This window comes from Schistocerca nitens, chromosome 8, assembly GCF_023898315.1.
Source record: "Schistocerca nitens isolate TAMUIC-IGC-003100 chromosome 8, iqSchNite1.1, whole genome shotgun sequence".
Lineage (NCBI taxonomy): Eukaryota > Metazoa > Arthropoda > Insecta > Orthoptera > Acrididae > Schistocerca > Schistocerca nitens.
Genome location: NC_064621.1, coordinates 393,818,887 through 393,843,259, shown reverse-complemented (window position 1 = coordinate 393,843,259; position 24,373 = coordinate 393,818,887).

Sequence of the window (24,373 nt, the reverse complement as noted above, 5' to 3'; positions counted from 1 at the left end):
CTTCTCTCATCCTGCCGAGAATATTGTGATCGTGCTGTTGGTTACGCTTGTACTGGTAGGAAGCAACAGTGGCAGAGAACAGAGTCTTGTGGCAATCAACCTGTAGCAGCCTTACACTTTCTCCCCAACATATTTTTGCCTATTTTAAGGCTCTAATAAGATCATATGTATATATGATATGGCTTTGTCGTGGTAGATCTTGCCCACTAATAGTTCGTATAAATGACCCATATTCCAGCTCTGTTTACTGTCACTTTTTACATTAGAAATATGTTGTGATATGTAATTTACATGGTTTACTAACTGTTATTTTATATTTTTGATGATTTAAAGGCCAGATAAGTCAGTAGCTTCAAGTAAAAGAACTTCATGATATCAGTAAGCTGACAAATATTATTATTTTTGAGAAAATGTTTTCTCATCCTAGCATTTCTTTCACCCTAGCATATTTCGAAGTGACATTAGACAGACCTGTTTGTCATTACTAGTATAGTCCTTTTCTGCGAGGACATATGGTAATAAATACTTTTCTTCTCATTGTACTTATCCTCATCCTGTTCTCCTTTTCCTTCTTGTTGTTCACTCCCTCTTCTATTTCCCTTTCTTCTTCTCTTTCTACTTTCTCTTCTTCTTCCCTTTATAATTTTTCTTCATGTTTTCCTTCCTCTTCTCCGATTCCAGTATTACACGTCTGGATCAACGAGCCTTCTGTCTGCAGGCCTACAATATGTATGTCTATAATGGTCTTCACCTGCTTTGAGATAGGACAAATGATGAGCAATAAAGGTGTAACATACAACGATTCTGTTAGACATACTGCTAGCTCAAGGTTATATCACTGTATGGCGAACGTAAGTTTGTTCGACCGAAAAGGAAGACTTCGATATGGCAAATGAGGCGTCAACCATGTCTCCCTTTTGGAGAACATTCCAAACCCAACGGTCAGGGAGGTTGGCGTATTAGGATATGGGTTGTGTTATGGAACCTTCGATGAAGGGCTTTATACAGGTCATTGCCCACGGGCAGTCTAGAAACACATTTTTATTTCGCAACCGCTTGCGAACTCCGATCACCATCACGCTGTCAGTACCTACAGCTTGAGAGTGTACCAGAACCTCATACAGTTCTAAAACACAATTTAATGTAAAAAAGTGTACCGTACGGTTAATATTTACAAAAGCCTATGAAATAAATACTGTCTGCCTTCCACATAAAACTGGACATTCACAACCGAAAGTTTCCGCAAAGAGCTTTTGGTTCTGATCTATGCTGTAGTTTACAATTGCGCTTTGTGAAGTTATGATGCACTTGAAAAATTTAAGGTATTAAGACCGTGATGAGAAACTAAGATAGAAAGCAGTAGCGGCATAAAGATGTGTTTTTGAGATAGCCCGTATACCTTGAATTTAATAAAATAAATATTGGTTTTCGTTGTAAAATTGTTCTTCCATATTGTACTCTGAGGAGGAAACCGTTTTTTAATTCAACCGAATGATTCTATTTTACGACAGTTCTTCTAGGAGACGAGCTAGAAGTTAATTCTGGACGGATTAATTACAGAAATAATGTAAAACAGTTGCCAAATCGCAACTAGTATCAGGATCTCAATGAAACAACTACATGGAAAACTTTCTTTTGCTTCTTGCGCTGATACTTGAGACTTAAACAGGTTAATATTAGGGTATCCAGCATCAAGAAGAGGAAAACCACAACTTGTCTATTCTGGTAGGCGATGGTAACATACAGCAAGTGATTCTAGCTATAATATTACAACTACAGGCATTGCGTGTAGGGGACGTAGCCTCTGGGAGGAATTAATAAACAGGCTAACGACCACAGCTTGGCTGTTATTTGCTTCATTACTAGTCTGACTCTACAAACGAGAGCTGCTTCAAATATTCATCGCCCTTTGGCACGGTATTAGAAGTTCAGAGTTATGATCGACTCCATCGTCATTAGGGTGTTTACTCTCACTAATTGAGTGAAACTAGGAACAAAGTCAATAATACATAACCTGTGGCTGTTTGTCTGTGCGATAAATCACATGCTGTTTACTGTATGGTAATAAATAAAAAAAACAAACGTTTATATATTTTTACTTATTTTAATTCGGTCTGTCTGCATGGACATGTCTTCGACGGGACGTTAAACTGCTTCTTTTTCTTGAAGCCTCGAGGGCTTGCCTGAAAGAACCCTGCCTCCCTCCCCCCACAAGACTGCCATCCTCACTAACCCCCCCCCCCCCCATTTTCGCAAATAGCACCAGTACATATCAGGTATCCCTTCCTCGTTCCTCACGAGATTCCCATCAACATACACAACCTATCTCTTACTTGCCGCAACGATCGTTTCACTCTAATTCTTTTCAGTAGATACTCATTAATTACACATCAAATAATCAGTATTCTTCTGCAAAACCACGAATCGATTTTTTGTTGCTTTCCTTGGATGCAATATTCATAATTTATGTTTCACTTCCATGTAACGCTACATTACAAATACTTTCAGAGAAGATATCTTAACACTTACGTTTATCTTAAGAGTGCAGAATTGATGTTCTTGCTGTATATTAATCTAAATCATATGCCCTCTATACTTCTACATCACCATTCGTACTGCTGGTCAAATAAACTTTCGCCCTAGTTTTGGCTCCTCATTTCCCAATTCCTCCATAATCAATGGAATTGATTCTGGAGGAATTGGATTTCATTACTATTGGTTTCCTTTTATTGATTATCCTCTTATAGCTCCGTTTACTACCTACTGTCCATCTAGTTAAATTAATCTTTCAATTACTTTGCCTCCAGTGTTAGATTTACAATGTAATCAGACGCTTTATTTCTTCTAGGTCTTGCGATTACATTGGTCGTAGTTAACATTCATCCATGCTCATGACGGTCGTCGAAGGAGTGACTATGGCTATTCTACATATACTGAAGCGCCAAAGAAACTGGTATAGGCATATATTCAAATGCAGAGATATGTAAACAGTCAGAATACGACTCTGCTGTCGGCGACCCCTATATAAGACAACAAGTGTCTGGCGTCTTTGTTAGATTGGTTACTGCTGCTACAGTGGGAGCTTACCAAGATTTAAGTGAATTTTAAAGTGTTGTTATAGACGGAGCACGAGCGATAGGACACACTATCCTTGAAGTTGCGGTGAACAAGGGATATTCCCGTACGACCATTTCACGAGTGTACCGTGAATATCAGGAATCCAGTAAAATATCAAGTCTTTGGCATCGCTGCTGCCGGGAAAAGATCTTGCAAGAATGGGACCAACGACGACTGATGAGGATCTTTCAACGCGACAGAAGTACAATCGATCCGCAATTTGTTGCAGATTTCAATGTTGGGCCATCAATAAGTGTCAGAATGCGAAGCATTCAACGAAATATCATATATATGGGATTTCGGAGCCGAAGGCCCACTTTTGTACCCTTGATGAATGCACTACACAAAGATTTACTCTTCCCCTGAGCCCGTCAATACCGACATTGAACTGTGGATGACTGGAAACATGTCGCCTGGTCGGATGAGTCTCGTTTCAAATTGTATCGAGAGGGTGAACGTGTACAGGAATGGAGACAGCCTCATGAATCCATGGATCCTGCATGTCAGCAGGAGGCTATTCAAGCTGGTGGAGGCTCTGTAATGGCGTAGGGCGTGTGCAGTTGGAGTGATATGGAACCCCCGAGACGTCTAGATACGACTGCGACAGGTGACACGTTCGTAAGCATCCTGCCTGATCACGCGCATTCATTCACGTCCACTGTGCATTCCGACTGACATGGGCGGTTACAGCAGAACAATGCATCATCCACACGTCCAGAAATTGCTACACAGTGACTCCAGGAGCATGCTTCTGAGTTTAAATACTTCCGCTGACCACCAAACTCCCCAGACACGGACATTATTGGGATGCCTTGCAACGTGCTATTCAGAACAGGTCTCCATCCCCTCGTACTCCTACGAATTTATGAAAAGCCCTGCAGGATTCAAGGTGCCAGTTTCCTGCAGCACTACTTCAGACATTAGTCGAGTCCATCCCACGTCGTGTTGCGACACTTCTGCGTGCTCGCTGGGGCCCTTCGCGGTATTAGGCATCTGAGCCAGTTTCTTTGGCTTTTCAGTAAATATCCATATTATCAGGGCTAGTAGATTAAGTCCTAGATCTTTAACTGAAACTAGTATCCTTCATCAGTTTCAATAATTTTAGGCACTTAATAGTCTCTGCAGAAGTGTAACTATGTTGTTAATAAAGAAGCGAATTTTCAGATATGCACTGGCAGATTTTCCGCACTTTCAAATTTGTTCCCAACAATGACACAATGGATTGTCTTTCTTCATTTCATCCTTCGACATGGTTTATTGAATATCATTTTACTAACAGACTCGTCACATTATGTCTTTATTATTTTTTTTTTGAGTCATCTGTCTTCTATATAATTTAATGCGGCAAGCCAAGAAATTCTCTCCTGCGCTGACTGCTTCATCCTAGAGCAGCACTTGCATCATATGTTCTCAATTATTTGATGTACGCCAATCTCTGACCTCCCCTTTTGTTTCTAACTTTCTACCATTTCCACTAACACGATGGAGATTATTCCATCTGAACACATGTCTTATAAGCCAGTCTCCTTTTCTTGACAGTGTTTTCCATATGATCCTTTCTTCGCCGATGCTGCGCGGAACAACCTCATTCCATACCTTATCGGTCTATCTAATTTTCAAATTTTTCAGTATTACCACTTCTCAAAAGGTTCAATTCTTCTCCGATTTCTTCACTGTCCTTGATTCATCATCATTGCCAATACTATGCCCCAAATATACGTGCACTAAACCTACCTTTAATACTAGTTGATTTGTCTTGGCCAAGAATGCTGTATTTGCCTGTGCTAGTCAGCTTTTCGTGTCCACCTTGCGTCCTCCGTCGTGGATTGGAAGGTAGGAGAATTACTTAACTTCGTGATCATTTCTGGTCCTTCTCATTATTTCTGATCTCTTCTGTTTTACTCTCTATACATATACTGTCCTCGTTAGACTGTTCTTTCCATTCTGTACTTTAATTTGTATTCATTTCCCTAAAAATAGCAATGTCATTAGCAACTCTTATGACTGATATCGATTCACCCTTAATTTTAACACTCCTCATGAATCAATTTTTCATTTCCGTCACTTCCTGTTATATTGTTTCATCTTGATTCTTGTACATATTGTGTATCATCCGACTTTCACTGTAGCTTACTTCTATTTTTCTCGGAATTTCGTACATTTTGTACCATTTTGTATTGTCAAACTTTTTCCTACGTCGACAAATCTTATTAAAGTGCATTGATTTTTTTTCCATTCTTTCTTCCATTATCAAGCACAAACGTCAGAGCTCTCCTCCTAGTGCCTTTAACTTTCCTAAAACCTAACTGATCATCATCTAATAGATTCTCAATTTTCTTTTCTATTCTTCCGCATATATATTCTTGTCAGTAGCTTGTGTGCAAAAAATGTCAAACCATTTGTGCGAGAGTTCTCGCATTTATCTGCCGTTCTACGTTCGTAATTGTGTGGATTTTTTTATGTGAACCTTTAATGTTATTATTCACAGTGTCAGTTTTCTGTTTGCGTGCCATTTGCCGCAATGATTTTAGAAATTCCGATGCAATGTTATGTATGTCCTCTGCCTCATTTAATCCCAGGCCTCATAGAACTGTTTTAATTTCTTACTCGAAGATTCGTTCCCCTCCGCTTGCACTCTGCAACAGTGCCTCCAATTTCTACCAAGTCGTCGGGCAAATGCTCCCCCTCATAGAGCCCTCCCATGTACTCTTTACACCTATTGCCTCTCTTCTCTGAGTTTAATAGTGGAATTCCCATTGCATTCTTAATGTTTCCACCCTACCTTTCAATTTCACGGAACGTTGTTTTGACTTTTCTGTATGATGAGTCAGTCCTCCCACTCATCATTTCCTTTTCGATTTCTTCATATGTTCCCTGCAACTATTTCGACTTGGTTGTCCTGCAGTTCCTGCTTCTTTCAGCTCTAAGAGATCTGTGTAGCCGTATTACTGTCTTTCCCTGAACATTTCTGTGCTTCCTGCTTTCGTGGATCAACGATTCTTCTCTTATCGAAGATTTCTTCCTTTCTGCCTGTGTTTATCTGCCCCTTATAGAGGCGCCGGTTTCTCTTCAGCTGAATTGTCTACTCTCTTATTCCTTGCCACATCTTTAGCGAACCTCAAACGCGCCTATTTATTCCGCAGTACTACTGTATACCACTTCCTTCGCCCTGATTTTTTGGGCGATTTTCTTAAACCTCAGTGCCGTTACTAAATTGGGATCTGAAACTACGTCTGCACCTCGGTATGCCATACAGTTCAATATATGATTTCGGAATCTCTGTCTGCACATGATGCAATGAAGACTGAATCTTCCTGTGTCTGCAGGTCTTTTACAAGTATGTCAGATCGTGATTCATTAACAGAGTGCCCCTTATTACCATCTGAATTTCATTGCAGAACTGTGTTAGCCTTTCTCGTCTGTCGTTGCTCCCGTAAACAGTCTCTGACAACACCGGAAACGACTCGATAACGAACAGAAACTGGCCGACCGGGCGAGGACGTCAACAGCAGATCGCCGATAGTAGGTAAGAGGACATAACGATATAATGACAGACAACGGAGATAGCACACGTTCAGGCAGTAAAACAAGACCGAAAACCCAAGAGACAGCATATCTAGAACCAAACAACGGTATGTAGCGTGAACACATTGAAACGTATGGCTGAGCTGCTGCGTCGCTGTTTTTAATGGGCGGCCGCTAGCGCTGATAGGCCGACAAGATAAATTAATTGTTGGTAAGGCGGGTGCCAGGTTTAGATTCATTGGAAGAGTCCTTAAAAAATGTAATCCATCAACAAAAGAGGTGCCTTACAAAACACTCGTTCGACATATACTTGAGTATTGCTCATCAGTGTGGGATCCGTACCAGGTTGGGTTGACAGAGGAGATAGAGAAGACCCAAAGAAGAGCGGCGCGATTCGTCACAGGGTTATTTGGTAAGCGTGATAGCGTTACGGAGATGTTTAGCAAACTCAAGTGGCAGACTTTGCAAGAGAAGCGCTCTGAATCGCGGTGTAGCTTGCTGTCCAGGTTTCGAGAGGGTACGTTTCTGGATGAGGTATCGAATATATTGCTTCCCCCTACTTATACCTCCAGAGGAGATCACGAATGTAAAATTAGAGAGATTCGAGCGCGCATGGAGGCTTTCCGACAGTCGTTCTTCCCGCGAACCATACGCGACTGCAACAGGAAAGGGAGGTAATGACAGTGGCACGTAAAGTGCCCTCCGCCACACACCGTTGGGTGGCTTGCGGAGTATAAATGTAGATGTAGAAGATGCCTCAGGCTCTGCAATCAGTGTTGCCGCAGTCACACCTGCGCTTGCAGTATCGTATACCCGCTGTCACCGTGGTCCTTGCTTTGTGGTAGGCTTTCAAACTCTCTGGGCCAGGATATCAGGCGTTCTTCTATTGCTTTCTTACAATCACAATCCGATCTCCCATGATTATTATATTTTCATATCCTCATATACTTTTTCTATCTATATATTGTCCGCTTGTGACGTCGGCTTGTATATCTGGTGTATCGGTTGGTCTTGTATGAGACCTTCTCACTGAACTGTTCACAGAAGCTCACTTTCTGCCCTACTTACATATTCGTAACGAATGCTACTCCAGTTACACCTTTTTCTGCAGTTGACATTACCCCATGTCTGACCAGAAATTCTTACATTCTTCCCATTTCACTCCATTGCACTGATGTATCATTCACTCCGTAAATCTTATTCCACTTCACTATAAATTAATGTACATGCTAAATATTCAGTCATGGATTTTTTGACAATGGATAAAGGCTCACATTCCTTTGAAATGGTAACAAATCCCTACTTAAATTCATCATTAGCTATCTCCTTTAGATTTTTAAGGAGAGGGATTTGATTACTTTTTATCATATTTGCCAAAAGAGTCAACTATTTGCCTCTTAAAATTAGTTCGCTGTTTTAATCCGTTACAGGGAAGCTATTTGACTCCGAGCATTTAACGTTCTGCTAAGTGAATGCATTACCTGCTAATGTACTGTGAAAATGTGTAATCTGCTAGTATCGTTGTAACACCAGTCATGCAACTTTTCTGTTTTATTATTACAGTATCTGAAGATGTCAAGTCAAAAAGTCAGTCTCATTAACAGGAAATGAGCTTAGGGCGTATGCGAGAAAATTGCATTTCTTCTAAGACAAGGTCTAGAGTTGTCATGGATTGTCATTCCTTTCATCCTATATGTTTTGAAGTCTCACCAGTGTACCGTCAATGTGTGCATTGTTGTGATAAGTAACTGCACGTTATATCTTGGTGTTTGTGTCTATGTCCATGAAAGGAGGGAGAAACGTGAAACACAAAGGTGGCACACATGTTGCTTCTGCCGTACAGCACCAACGCGTTTAGCGAGCCTATCTGACAGATGGAGCACGATCAACAGCATCACATGCCCTCACTCCATGACGCTGAAGAAAGATCTTTCAATTTAATTTAGAACACTGGTGGAAAGTATATCGAGCAGGAACTGTATAAAACTATGTTTCATCCTTTGTCCAACCAAATATTAACGAACTAACAACAAAAATTTCTTCTATTACCAGGAGTCAAACTAATTATCTCTGAGTAGAGCATCATGTCTCCCCATCTCCTTCTCTTCTCTCCTGCTCCGTCTCTCTCTCTGTCTCTCTCTCTCTCTCTCGCTGTGTGTGTGTGTGTGTGTGTGTGTGTGTGTGTGTGTGTGTGTGTGTGTGAGTGTTTTTCTTTTATGGTAAATGAACCCTCAACTAAGAGTTCATCAGCACCATTACTAAAATAAGATCGAGTGTGTTTAAAACTTCGAAAACGTTTTCATTATTTTTACACTTATTCTATCACGTTACCTTTAAAATAATGTAAATTTGTAAAATGTTCAACATTTTTTTGTTAAAATTCGTATAGCAGATGGAGGTAACGACGCATGGTTACGTGGCTGATTTATCACTTAAAACCAAAGACAACGGTAAAAACCACTCTCCCAATATTTTAGGAAACAATTCGGACATTTCAGAGAATTTTTAAAGTAGTACCACATTCATCTCATTGTCAGCTACAGTAAATGACATTTGCTGGGAATTAAACCACTACCCTCTAGTCTGAATACGATATACATTCAACTAAAATGTTGCTCACTGTGATCTGTGTCGCAAAAAACCGTGGAGGGTCGTCTCCCTTGACAGAGAGCCATGCGTCATAGAGCTGTGTCGTATGCGAAGACCTTAAATGAACTGTGTGGTGGAACACGAATGCGTTGTTGATTTTGCAAGGAGCAACAAATTGTTCGTTAGCTGCAGCCACTGTCCCTTGCTACAATAAAAAACGCATTTAAGATATCAATTGTTTTTATTTTAACCTTAATATTTTACGTTGTCGGTTTTCACAAAATATAACGCGAAAACAGATAAGGTGTACACGAAAATCATTATCCTTTCTCGTTCATAGAAAATCCAAAAACTCATACAAAGTGTGAGAGAAGAAACCGGCGTCTTCCACAGAAGTCTATTGGAGATGTTCTCAACGTAACAGCAGTTAACGTAACTGTTGTCTAATAGAGATTAGACATATGCATATTATATAGTGATGATACATATTATGACGTTTCTGAATTCTCTATCATCCAGAAAAGAATACGATTTATGCTTTCACATGATGTGTTTTCACATTGTATGCTGTGAAGATTCTCCACGGTCACTTTCATTGTTTTCACTTTGAGCACATCTCTATCACTTTTACGGAACATGTTGTAATCTTGTCTTTTACTTGCACTATTGACCATTAAAATTGCTACACCACGAAGATGTCGTGTTACAGTCGCGAAATTTAACCAAGAAGATGCTGTGATATGCAAATGATTAGCTTTCTAGAGCATTCGCACAAGGTTGGCGCCGGTGGCGACACCTACAACGTGCTGACATGGGGAAAGTTTCCAACCGATTTCTCATACACAAACAGCAGATGACCGGCTTTATTTGGTGAAAAGTTGTTGGGATGCCTCGTGTAAGGAGGAGAATGCGTACCATCACGTTTCCGACTTTGATAATGATCGGATTGTAGCCTATCGCGATTGCGCTTTATCGTATCGCGACATTGCTGCCAGCGTTGGTCGAGATCTAATGACAGTTAGCAGAGTATAGAATCAGTGGGTTCAGGAGGGTAATACGGAACGCCTTGCTGGGTCTAAACGGCCCCGTATCACTAGCCGTCGAGATCACAGGCATCTTATCCGCATGGCTGTAACGGATCGTGCAGCCACGTCTCGATCTCAGAGGCAACAGATGGGGACGTTTGTAAGACAACAACCATCTGCACGAACAGTTCGACGACGTTCGCAGCAGCATGGACTATCAGCTCGGAGACCATGCCTGTGGTTACCCTTGACGCTGAATCACAGACAGGAGCGCCTGGGATTGTGTAACCAACGACGAACCTGGGTGCACGAATGGCAAAACATCATTTTTTCGGATGAATCAAAGTTCTGTTTACTGCACGGTCACCTCTTGTTCGCATTGACGGCACTTTGACCAGTGGACGTTACATTTCAGATGTGTTACGAGCCGTGGGTCAACCCTTCATTCGATCCCTGCGAAACCCTAGATTTCAGCAGGATAATGCACGACCGCATGTTGCAGGTCCTGTATGGGCCTTTCTGGATACAGAAAATGTTCGACTGCTGCCCTGGCCAGCACATTCTCCAGATCTCTCACCAATTGAAAACGTCTGGTCAATGGTGGCAGTGCAATTGGCTCGTCATAATACGCCAGTCACTAGTCGTGATGAACTGTGGTATCGTGTTGAAGTTGCATGGGCAGCTATACCTGTGCACGCCATCCAAGCTCTGACTCAATGCCCAGGCGTATCAAGGCCGTTATTACGGCCAGAGTTGGTTGATCTGGGTACTGATTTCTCAGGATTTATGCACCCAAACGTCGTGAAAATGTAATCACATGTCAGTTCTAGTATATTTGTACAATGGAGACTCGTTTATCATCTGCACTTCTTCTCGGTGTAGCAATTTTAATGGCCAGTAGCGTATTTTGACGTTTTGGATTTTCTGTCACCCAGAAAATAAAATCGTTTACTTATTGATCTGATCTCTTTTCACCTTATATCCTGTGATAATGGTATACGACGAACAACGGTAGATATTAAGGTTCAAACAAAAATAGCTCAGGGCTAAAGTGCGTTGTTTCCAACTACTTAGTGGCTGCTGTATGTCACCTAACCAACAGCGACGTTCAGTATGAATGTGGACTGGCCACTGACCCCAGTACAAACCACCTTAGCTGCAAAATTGGCTAATTCGATACCCTGAATTCTCATGTGCTTTGCATGCTCAAAAGAGTGAGACTTCCTTCCGCAAGGTTTATAGATTTAGAAGGAAGTCCTCGATAATCTGGGCCACTTTATCTGAAAGATACAAAAGTTGTAGAGAGGGAAGAGCAGATGAGGAATTTGCAGTCTGAAACATATCTGCAACTAGACTTACATCGACATGTGTAATTTACAATCAAATGTTTACAGAGGGTTATTAGAAACACTTTCAGATTACTCCCCTACCACTCCACTCTCAAACTGCATGGGAAAAATGAGCAGTTAAATCTTTTCTAGTGAGTTCTGATTGCCTTGATTTTATCACTATGGTCAATGTTTCCTGTGTAGGTTGAAGTCCACAAAATTTTTGGCATTCGGAAGAAAACCCGGTGATTTCAATTTCCTGGAAGATTTATATGTAACGAGAAACTTTTCATTGAATGCCACCACAACTCGCATGTCATATCCGTAACACTGTCTCCTGTTCGTTACAATACAGTTATTCTTTGAACTTTCACGAGGTCCACTGTAAACCCCATCCGGTACTGATGCCATACTGAACAGCAATACTCCAAAAGAGTCCCGACAAAAATAGTGTCGGGAATTGAACCATGTAAGTGTGCTTCCAATAAAAAGCAGTCTTTGGTTCGGCTTCCTCATTATTTCTTCTATATATTTGCAATTCACGTTACATCCTCAACATCTTGTATTATTCTGCAGTGTACACTGTGAATTCTTTACCTTCGCATGATAAGATTTTTTTACAGTTATGCTTTTTCCCACTTAACACCAAATAAAAATGTACTGATTACCACTTATCTTCCTTTCCTCCTGATATGCATTATTAGTGGCTTACCTGATGAATTAAGTCCATGCGCCGTCTTCTGTAGTAACCCTGTTGTCCCTGATATTCCAAGTGTCTTGCATGCAGTTGTATTGTTATTTTATAAAGCTTAAAGCGAACAGTAATCTGCGTGAATTCCTGCTACAGTAGCTGCTGTCATACAAGCACTACCTTTCAAAACGGTATCGGCCAGCACTAGACAAATTAAACCACGCCCTCTGAGTTCTTTTTATGGGGAGACGGCTGCTGTACAAGTCCGTTTTGAAAAATTAAGAAAACCATAAGACAGTTGCTTGATCCACAATTTGTTGGTTACACTACTGGTTTCAAAACAGTTGGAGCTCCATCATCTGGTGTAAACTGCAATAGCAATAATGTTCTGTCTCACGGGAAAGTGAGGAGATCCTCAAGTCTAAAGTATCAGATAAGGAATTATGTGGCTAAAATTTGGAAATTTGTGTCTCATCTCGAGTGTGAGTTTTTTACTAAGTATCCAGTGGAGCCTGCTAAGGTGGTATGTAGGAAACGTTACGTTGATGACATTTTTGGTCTTTATGGAGGCAATGAGGAAAAGTTTTATAATATGCATAACAAACGTATTTACATTATATGGAAAGATTTATTTCTTTGTTCAGCATAAGATAAATGTGACTTGGCAGTAATTAGACTTAAAGATCACCGTAAATGGCAGCAAGGTAGAGATTTACATCTACAGAAACGAGTCTACTACAGTTTTAACTCTGAATGTAGCATCGAACCACCCGTTTAAGTATAAAACTGCTGCCCTCCAGTCCCTCCTAAACAAATTAGGTAATGTTCCCTCACATCAGATGCGTATGAAAGGGAGTTCGGCATAATCAAGTACATTTCTGCTCGTAGTCGACATCCGGGATCCATGACTGAGAAATTGAATAACAAAGCAGTAGTGAAGCCATGGGAGGGGGGGGGGAGGCGGAGAGGGTGGAGGGGGAAGAAGTGCATGAAGGAAATCCAGCTGAAGCCTGTAGAGGAAAAGAAAAAGAACCAGTTTTATAAGACTCCAAATCATGGAAACATATCAGAGTCGAATGGAAAGAAACTGATGTTAGCCAAAATAGCTCCGGCATTTTTCATACCAAAAAATTTGGACAGTAGATTAAGGAACCGTACAGTCTTCAAAAAGGATTCTTTTTTCTATTCTGGAGTGTATCGCATTGAGTGCAGATATCATTGGCCAGGCAGGCAGGAATTTTTATGTGAGATTTGATGAACATAAAGGCTGACAAATTCCAGGTCAGCTCTGACAATGCATTTGATTGACAAACATCAGCTACAGCAGGTTAGCGATGACTTAACTGTCTTTCGCACTGTACATGAAGGTCGGATACTCAATGTTCTGGAAGAAACGGAAATTTTAAGAAGTCTTCATTCCTGTCTTCTCGATAAAATTAATGAACGAACGGATCCGTATAACAAAAATATTTAAGTTAATTGTGACATTATTCAGGCAGATTAAGGTGTCCATAAAATGTCATATTTTTACTTGTTTCTTAAATTTACAGGTCGTCTTCTCTCTCAACGTTGTGATGGTCCATTTCTGCTGTTACTTTCCGCTTTCCACTTTAAAAAATTCGCCAATCTCATGTCTGTTTCGTTCTGCCCCTGCGCTTGAGTCGTGTGCGGCTTCAGTATTCACTGGTAGTATTTACTATAATATAGTTTTCTCGTTCGTGTTCCTTGTCGCGCAGCACGGGGGAACAGCTGTTATGACATTTTTGTAAGTAATTCCACGCAATATGTAATTTATTCTGTCGCCCCATCCCCTCCCACACTTATATTACATTTTATATGTTTCATTATTTTCGTAAATTTTGTTGTCCGGTTGTGAGGTCTGTTTTTCGTATTGTTTTATGTCTCTATTTACTTTTTGGACACAGAACTTTTGGTTCCATGACAACATTGGGCTGAATATGTCCTCACATAATTAAGTGATCTTATTTGTAAGTATCATCCTCTTCTCTCTCCTTTAATTTGTTTTAATTCTGAAATTTTGGCCGCATAGTTTCTTATCCGATATTTCAGGCTTTGGATTCCTCTCCCTTTCGCGTGTAGCAGAATATTTTTATTACTGTGGCTTACACCAGGTGATGTAACTGTAACTGTTCCGAAACGGATCGTGTTGCCAAGAAAAGATAGTGGATTAAACAACAGTCCTGCGGTTTTCTTCAATTTGGAAATTCTATAGATACATTAGGACTCAAATAATCTACCGTTTGTTTGGTGCACCAGCAAGCTGAATAATGACTGCATTTAGATGCAGTCAATATAAACGTAATGTCGAGGTGACGTTATGTACATCGTCGTCATTATACTTCTGCGTTTTTTTTTTGTTTTTTGTTTTTTTGTCATCAGTCTACTGACTGATTTGATGCGGCCCGCCACGAATTCCTTTCCTGTGCTAACCTCTTCATCTCAGAGTAGCACTTGCAACCTACGTCCTCAATTATTTGCTTGAGGTATTCCAATCTCTGTCTTCCTCTACAGTTTCTGCCCTCCACAGCTCCCTCTAGTACCATGGAAGTCATTCCCTCATGTCTTAGCAGATGTCCTATCATTCTGTCCCTTCTCCTTATCAGTGTTTTCAACATATTCCTTTCCTCTCCGATTCTGCATAGAACCTCCTCATTCCTTACCTTATCAGTCCACCTAATTTTCAACATTCGTCTGTAGCACCACATCTCAAATGCTTCGATTCTCTTCTGTTCCGGTTTTCCCACAGTCCATGTTTCACTACCATACAATGCTGCACTCCAGACGTACATCCTCAGAAATTTCTTCCTCAAATTAAGTCCGGTATTTAATATTAGTAAACTTCTCTTGGCCAGAAATGCCTTTTTTGCCATAGCGAGTCTGCTTTTGATGTCCTCCTTGCTCCGTCCGTCATTGGTTATTTTACTGCCTAGGTAGCAGAATTCCTTAACTTCATTGACTTCGTGACCATCAATCCTGATGTTAAGTTTCTCGCTGTTCACATTTCTACTACTTCTCATTACCTTCGTCTTTCTCCGATTTACTCTCAAACCATACTGTGTACTCATTAGACTGTTCATTCCGTTCAGCAGATCATTTAATTCTTCTTCACTTTCACTCAGGATAGCAATGTCATCAGTGAATCGTATCGTTGATATCCTTTCACCTTGTATTTTAATTCGACTCCTGAACCTTTCTTTTATTTCCATCATTGCTTCCTCGATGTACAGATTGAAGAGTAGGGGCGAAAGGCTACAGCCTTGTCTTACACCCTTCTTAATACAAGCACTTCGTTCTTGATCGTCCACTCTTATTATTCCCTCTTGGTTGTTGTACATATTGTGTATGACCCGTCTCTCCTTATAGCTTACCCCTACTTTTTTCAGAATCTCGAACAGCTTGCACCATTTTATATTGTCGAACGCTTTTTCCAGGTCGACAAATCCTATGAAAGTGTCTTGATTTTTCTTTAGCCTTGCTTCCATTATTAGCCGTAACGTCAGAATTGCCTCTCTCGTCCCTTTACTTTTCCTAAAGCCAAACTGATCGTCACCTAGCGCATTTTCAATTTTGTTTTCCATTCTTCTGAATATTATTCTTGTAAGCAGCTTCGATGCATGAGCTGTTAAGTTGATTGTGCGATAATTTTCGCACTTGTCAGCTCTTGCCGTCTTCGGAATTCTGTGGATGATGCTTTTCCGAAAGTCAGATGATATATCGCCAGACTCATATATTCTACACACCAACGTGAATAGTCGTTTTGTTGCCACTTCCCCTAATGGTTTTAGAAATTCTGATGGAATGTTATCAATCCCTTCTGCCTTATTTGACCGTAAGTCCTCCAAAGCTCTTTTAAATTCCGATTGTAATACTGGATCCGCTATCTCATCTAAATCGACTCCTGTTTCTTCTTCTATCACATCAGACAAATCTTCACCCTCATAGAGGCTTTCAATGTATTCTTTCCACCTATCTGCTCTCTCCTCTGCATTTAACAGTGTAATTCCCGTTGCACTCTTAATGTTACCACCGTTGCTCTTAATGTCACCAAAGGTTGTTTTGACTTTCCTGTATGCTGAGTCTGTCCTTCCGACAATCATATCTTTTTCGATGCCTTCACATTTTTCCTGCAGCCATTTCGTCTTAGCTTCCATGCACTTCCTATTTATTTCATTCCTCAGCGACTTGTATTTCTGTATTCCTGATTTTCCCGGAACATGTTTGTACTTCCTCCTTTCATCAATCAACTGAAGTATTTCTTCTGTTACCCATGGTTTCTTCGCAGCTACATTCTTTGTACCTACGTTTTCCTTCCCAACTTTTGTGATGGCCCTTTTTAGAGATGTCCATTTGTAAGGGGTCCGTAGGCCCTTACTATAAGTTTGCACTCGGCACAGGGCGACAGGGCAAACAATCGATAGTGTCGGGTTGCGAGAGCGAGTGTAGACTTGAAGTCAGTTCCCAGGTTGCGGGCCGAGCCGTGCGGGGGCCGGTTGCTGGAATGCAAGGCTTACCGACAAAGGGAGTGGCCATCGCCGCGGTTTAACCCCTTTGTGTTAGAATAATACGGGAAAGTGAAAAAGTATAATCACGTGAGTGATCAGTGATATTTCTGTTCCGATATATGTGGTTTCGCGTCTACCGCGCCGGCATCATTTGGATTGCAGTGTTGGATTGCAGTGATTGAATTTGCGTGTGACGATAATGAATAGCGAGGAAGCCTGTGCTGAGATTAGCCGTTATTAAATATGTATGACGAAGGCAGTGGCTGTCTCCTTTTTCTTGTGTTTTTGAGACGAATATAGGTCTTGATTACTGAAGTTGTGTTGGCGTTCTTCTTGTCACCAGACATTTCATTATTACGGCATTTGAGAAGGACAAAAATGGAATGTAACAACTCCGCATCAGTCCATTCCGATTGCCAGCCCCATTAGGTACACAGTCACATCAATTAATTATTATTTGGGCTGCTATCAGATCCCGATCGAGCGGGGTACAATAAAATCGGAGTGTTACACCCTTGGCTTACCGTGAAAGGACTAGTGCAATTTTCGGACGAATCGTAAAGAACAATAGGTAATTTTACCTTGCTTAATGCAAGAAAATATTTTTCAATGTTGGATCGAGTCAGAGCATAAACTTTAAAATCGCGACCAGAATCAGTGCATTTTTGAACAATACGAAGTAATAATATCTTACGATTGTGACTAAACTGTTTCTTCTCGTCATATTAGATAAGAATAATAGTGTCAATTAACTATGTTATAATGTGCAAATGCGTAAATCCACGCGAAAATCTGTGAAAAGTGGACACTAAAGAAAGACACGTGTGAACATTACAACAGCAAAACGAACTAAGAATTCGTCACGAAAGCGTTACAGAAGTGTTTAATAGTAATATTTTGACTGAAATTGCCTTTTGAATAGTGAAAATCGGACAGCTTCATGTGGACCTATAAACTGTTATGTGGATGACAATTCGTGTGGCGACGCAATTGTTGAGTGACGTCACTCAGACCCGTGTAGCAGTTGCGTCAAAGAGCTTCGATCTGCGAGGTGATTTCACATGTCACCCCGACGACCTGTGCAAGGAGTAGTTCAAGCTCAGACGCACTACACCGACGGTCTTCAGCGCGGCTTCGAGACACCGAGCGCCGTCCCGGCATCTAGCGGCCGAACTACAAACTACGCCCGCCTGCAGCGCCACGGAGCGGCCGACGGAGAACTACGACGACTCGCCGCAGATCTTCAGCGCGACTTCACGCAGCTTCGGCGGCAGTACAGCGCCACGCCCACTTCAAACGTCAAAACATCGCGACTCGTGGTAACGTCAGTTGGTGAGTGAAGACGACTGGTTGACATAACATTAAATTGTAGTGCGCAGTCTTCGCGGTAAATAAACAATTATAAACGGAAGTTCACATTAGGAAAAGTGCCCAATTATAGTAATTTCCGAAAAGTTTGCGAAACATACTCTGAAATATAGCATACTTATTTAGGCATACTGCACAATCTAAATGGTGATTATACAGATATGCTTATTGTTTTTGGGGATTTTACATTTATAAATTTAATGAATGGTGTGAGTTATCTTATTTAAAACGTTTTACATAAACTGTGTATGTGAGAATTGATATTTGAAGTGATTAGTTTTTGAGAGTTGTTATGTTCAGTACTCATGCATATTGTATCAATTCTGGGATTAACTGAAAATACTGCAGGTACTGTTTGATTAGTTTCGTGGTAATTAGGAGTGTTTTGGGTTACTAGAGGTTATTTTGTATTACTTGCCTGTGCATTAAAAATAAACCAAACATGTCTACTGAAGATAAGCATGTTTATGAGGCAGTAGTTGAAAGGAAAGGGATAGGACAGGAAGACAGAGATGATTCAGGAATCAGTGGTTGTGGATTGTCATTAGATAGCCCATTAGCACATTCAACTAGTTATCTCGAGACACCGGGACAAACGACGAGAAATAAGTCAGTTTCAGAGGGTGCCGATATGTGGTCGGTGTTGGCAGACTTGCTAAAGGAGGTTAAGGCAACTAGAGAAAGGGGAGAAATACTCCAAGAATCATTAGACAAGGGTTCACAAGAAACAAGAGAATCACTAAAGAGTTTACAAGAAAATAACGCATCATTAGAGAAGGGTTTACAAGAAACTAGAGAAAGCTTAGAAAAGTCGTTTAAGGAAACTCTAACACAAGAGCTCAAAACATCGGAAAGGAAGATAGAATGTAATCTGAAGAAGGAAATGCAGGAGTTGCAAGAACGACTGAAGATGGACATCGACGAGAGAGAGAGGAAGCTACAGAAGAGCATAGACCAAGTCCAGGGAGATGTGAAAAAGATGGAAGGAAAGTTAACAAAAAAGATGGAAGACGATATTGACGAAACGAAAGCCGAATTGGGAGAAAGAATCAACGAAGTGGAAACAAATTGCAATCATCGAATCGCTGAGGTGACGCAGATGCAGAAACAATGCAATGATGCAGTTAAGGGGATAGGAGATAGGCAAAACCAACTGGCTGTCAATCTGAGAAATGCTATAGCCGTGCAACGAGAAGAGGATAACAAGAGGGTTGCAATGGAGGTCAGGCAATTACAACAAGGAGTGCAGCAATTGGAGAGCAAGACAGAAGAAATTGATAAACGAATTAGCAGTGCCACTTTAACCGTTGGGGAAGGTAGAGTCGTTACCTTAATGAGCAGTGATAATCGGTACGTCCAAAATAATACAGGGCAGAAATTTAGACCGAAAGGAGGGTTGCACCCAATGATATTTATGAAATGGTTAAAAGGAGTTTTCCCAGCACATCTTAAAGACTCAGACAAGATTCAATTTGCAATAGATAGAATGGAAGGTGAGGCCTTCACTTGGGGAGTCAGGAAGAAGGAAGGGACTACTAGTTATGATCAGTTTGAAGAGGAATTCTTGAAGAAATACTGGTCCAAAAGTCATCAGTGTGCATCAATTGAGGACCTACTCCACCGCAAGTCACTTAATACATGGAGAGGAACGTTGAGAGAGTTTGCCGAGCATTTGTGGGAATTGAACGAGACCTTGGAACAACCCCTGAGTGATGATGTAATGATATCTGCGATAAAAAGAAGATTGAATCAGAGAATGCAAGAAACTGTATCTGGGAGTCTAATTAAAGATAGGGAGGCCTTGATGGAGATACTGGAACAGCTGGAATCTGATCGATCATGGGAACACAATCAAGCTAATGATCAAAACCAAGAGGGAAGTAATGACCCAAGGAATCATTTTAATCATTCGTCTGATTATAGAGGAAGAGGTGGAGGGACCGGAAAACTGAATAACACTCCAGGTGAGGTCTGGTCAAGAATGAGGGCTACAAGGACCCGAATAAACCTGCTAAGATATAATTAGGACATTTAGTTGTTAATCGGACATTTGAAAAAGGAAAATGTTTATTTACATTGTGTTTTCTGATATATTGTAACTAGAACTTCATATTTCATATCGACGATTGCCTGAGAATGGATGTAAAAACCTGTAACAACTAGTTTGTAGTATAATAATTCACATGTCATGTGTTCAAGTAATAATTTTTGATTGTATGTTGTGTGTTTCATTCAATATTGGACTATAGAGGACTATTGATGTTTGATATAAAAATTGTAATTTGGACAATGCCATGTTTATGAGATGTAATAACCTTTTGTAGGATATTATTGTGGAGGCAGCCCACTACCGGAGTCGAGGGATTATTTTGGTGAATTGTAATTTCATTAATTATTTACACTGTGTGTTTTGTTCAAATGTAGCAATGTTTAATTCCCTTGCCGATTCTTTTACGCCTGTGGCTCCAAAGAAGTTTTCGAGGGCGGCGATGTAAGAGGTCCGTAGGCCCTTACTATAAGTTTGCACTCGGCACAGGTCGACAGGGCAAACAATCGATAGTGTCGGGTTGCGAGAGGGAGTGTAGAGTTGAAGTTAGTTCCCAGGTTGCGGACCGAGCCGTGCGGGGGCCGTTTGCTGTAATGCAAGGCTTACCGACAAAGGGAGTGGCCATCGCCGCGGTTTAACCCCTTTGTGTTAGAATAATACGGCAAAGTGGAAAAGTATAATTACGTGAGTGATCAGTGATATTTCTGTGCCGATATTTGTGGTTTCGCGTCTACCGCGCCGGCATCATTTGGATTGCAGTGTTGGATTGCAGTGTTGGATTACAGTGATTGAATTTGCGTGTGACGATAATGAATAGCGAGGAAGCCTGTGCTGAGATTAGCCGTTATTAAATATGTATGACGACGGCAGTGGCTGTCTCCTTTTTCTTGTGTTTTTGAGACGAATATAGGTCTTGATTACTGAAGCTGTGTTGGCGTTCTTCTTGTCACCAGACATTTCATTATTACTGCATTTGAGAAGGACAAAAATGGAATGTAACAACTCCGCATCAGTCCATTCCGATTGCCAGCCCCATTAGGTACACGGTCACATCAATTAATTATTATTTGGGCTGCTATCAGATCCCGATCGAGCGGGATACAATAAAATCGGAGTGTTACACATTCCTCTTCAACTGTACTGCCTACTGCGCTATTCGTTGTTGCTTTATCTATAGCGTTAGAGAACTTCAAACGTATCTCGTCATTCCTTAATACTTCCGTATCCCACTTCTTTGCCTATTGATTGTTCCTGACTAATGTCTTGAACTTCAGCCTACTCTTTGTCACTACTATATTGTGATCTGAGTCTATATCTGCTCCTGGGTACGCCTTACAGTTCAGTATCTGATTTCGGAATCTCTGTCTGAGCATGATGTAATCTAATTGAAATCATCCCGTATCTCCCGGCCTTTTCCAAGTATACCTCCTCCTCTTGTGATTCTTGAACAGGGTATTCGCTATTACTAGCTGAAACTTGTTACAGAACTCAATTAGTCTTTCTCCTCTTTCATTCCTTGTCCCAAGCCCATATTCTCCTGTAACCTTTTCTTCTACTCCTTCCCCTACAACTGCATTCCAGTCGCCCATGACTATTAGATTTTCGTCCCACTTTACATACTGCATTACCCTTTGAATATCCTCATACACTTTCTCTATCTGTTCATCTTCAGCTTGCGACGTCGGCATGTATACCTGAACTATCGTTGTCGGTGTTGGTCTGCTGTCGATTCTTATTAGAACAACCTGGTCACTGAACTGTTCACAGTAACACACCCTCGGCCCTACCTTCCTATTCATAACGAATCCTACACCTGTTATACCATTTTCTGCTGCTGTTGATATTACCCGATACTCATCTGACCAGAAATCATTGTCTTCCTTCCACTTCACTTCACTGACCCCTACTATATCTAGATTGAGCCTTTGCATTTCCCTTTTCAGATTTTCTAGTTTCCCTACCACGTTCAAGCTTCTGACATTCCACGCCCCGACTCGTAGAACGTTATCCTTTCGTTGATTATTCAATCTTTTTCTCATGGTGACCTCCCCCTTGGCTGTCCCCTCCCGGAGATCCGAATGGGGGACTATTCCGGAATCTTTTGCCAATGGAGAGATCATCATGACACTTCTTCAATAACAGGCCACAGGTCCTGTGCATACACGTTACGTGTCTTTAATGCAGTGGTTTCCATTGGCTTCTGCATCCTCATGTCGTTGATCATTGCTGATTCTTCCACCTTTAGGGGCAATTTCCCACCCCTGGGACAAGAGAGTGCCCTGAACCTCTATCCGCTCCTCCGCCCTCTTTGACAAGGCCGTTGGTAGAATGAGGCTGACTTCTTATGCCGGAAGTCTTCGGCAGGAGCCTCTGCTTAGACCAAGCTGTTGATACAAATATTTAGTTCTGGTGCTAGTTTTAAATTTCATAAAACTATGCACAACAACCATAAGCGAGATTGCAGATAGCAAGTCAAAGTAATATAGTTAATACATGTTATATTGAAAATTAGAAGTTTTTGGAAGTGTAGCGGACTTTCTGCGACACGATTATTAAGGGTCGTACCTCATGAACGCTGCAGGACGACCACATTAGCTTGAGACCGTGTGGCAGAACACTGATGCAACGCCAGGTAAGCGGTGGGTGTACTAACCCCTGACAGCTCGACTCGCCCGCGCTACACAGGTCAGGACACGCCACGCCAGGCCGGCGTCCCAGATAGCGCGGCCAGCTCCGTCCAGCACCGCCTCCCACAATTGAATCAGATTGCGCCGCATAAAGCGCGCGTCTAATTAACATTGTCCGGCCAACGCGTTGCGGCGTTAGTTTACACGACGCATATCGAAGCGGCCGGCCAGTTCATACTATGCAGGTTCCCCCTAGCTTCCCAGTCTCTGGTAATACGTTCGCAACTAATTCTCTAAACGGCAACTCTTCCCATCCCTCACATTTAATCGAAACCACATAATAGCTCTCCACTCAGTGCGTAAAGTCTTTCTGGTCAGTCTTTTCTCACACTTTTCTGTTTTAATGTGCTTATAGAAAATTACGAGCTAAATCCCTTCGCCATTACAGGGTGTGCGTCGAAGAATTTTCATATACTAGAATCTTTTCCCCCACTTCCTGCTCCATTTGCAGAGGTAACGTGGTGAAAATATGAGCCCGAAATTCTCTAATTTTGGTGTCGTGGAGTAAATCTTGGGCCTGTTGTTTGTCTCTACCTGTCGCATCCCTCCATTCCTCCTGCCGAAATTGCTACATGAAAATACTTTGGCTGATGGGACTGTTACAGACCAGAAACGGTATGTAGAAGTTTACATTGATTTAACTGTTTGGAGGTTGAGGCACCCCTTCGAATTTTGTGAGCCATTAATCCACAAAACCATATTTTTAGTGGATATAGCCCTGGAACAAACGGGACTTTGTTAGAACAAAGAAAGTTAAAAAGGTAAAAACCTTCGCCTGTTATAGCCCACTTATTGTTAGAAACGCAATGACGGGACAAAAGGCTAGCCATGTGAGTTACAGAAATTATCTACAAGTGGCCCCATAAATTCCAGTGCTTACCAAAGTGTCACAGGAAGTAAATGGACGGCATAATCAATTCCTTTCCTTTTATATCAAAGATGTAATATGTCGCTCTACTGCATTTTAATTTTGTGCTGGTGGTATGGGTGCATGCTGAAAAGTAGTGCCACTGAATTTTTATGTGAAAACTGGTGAAGCTTTTCAAAAAAAACAAAAAAATTAATATTCTAAATATGTGTTTTTCGTGACTACATATTTGTTTCTCAACATAATCACCCTGGCGACGAACACATTTCTTCCAATTACCCTGGCGATGAACATATTTCTCTCAACCAGAGACCAGGTTGTTAACTTTAAGATGTTTGACTTTATTGACAGAGCCATAGCCTTGCCTATGCATGCACCGCTTCATACTATCAAGGTGTATATCTATAAGGTGTTGTTTAAGTTTCGGAAGTAGAGGAAAATCTGATGGCGCCAAGTCTGGACTGTATGGAGGATGATCGATATACCGAAGTTCTCGGACTGTTGCAGACGTGGCGACGTTCGTTTGTGGTGTGGCATCGTCGAGCTGGAAAAGACGCTGCTCCACGACTGGACGAAGTCTTCGAATGTGTGCTTTCAGTTTTCTG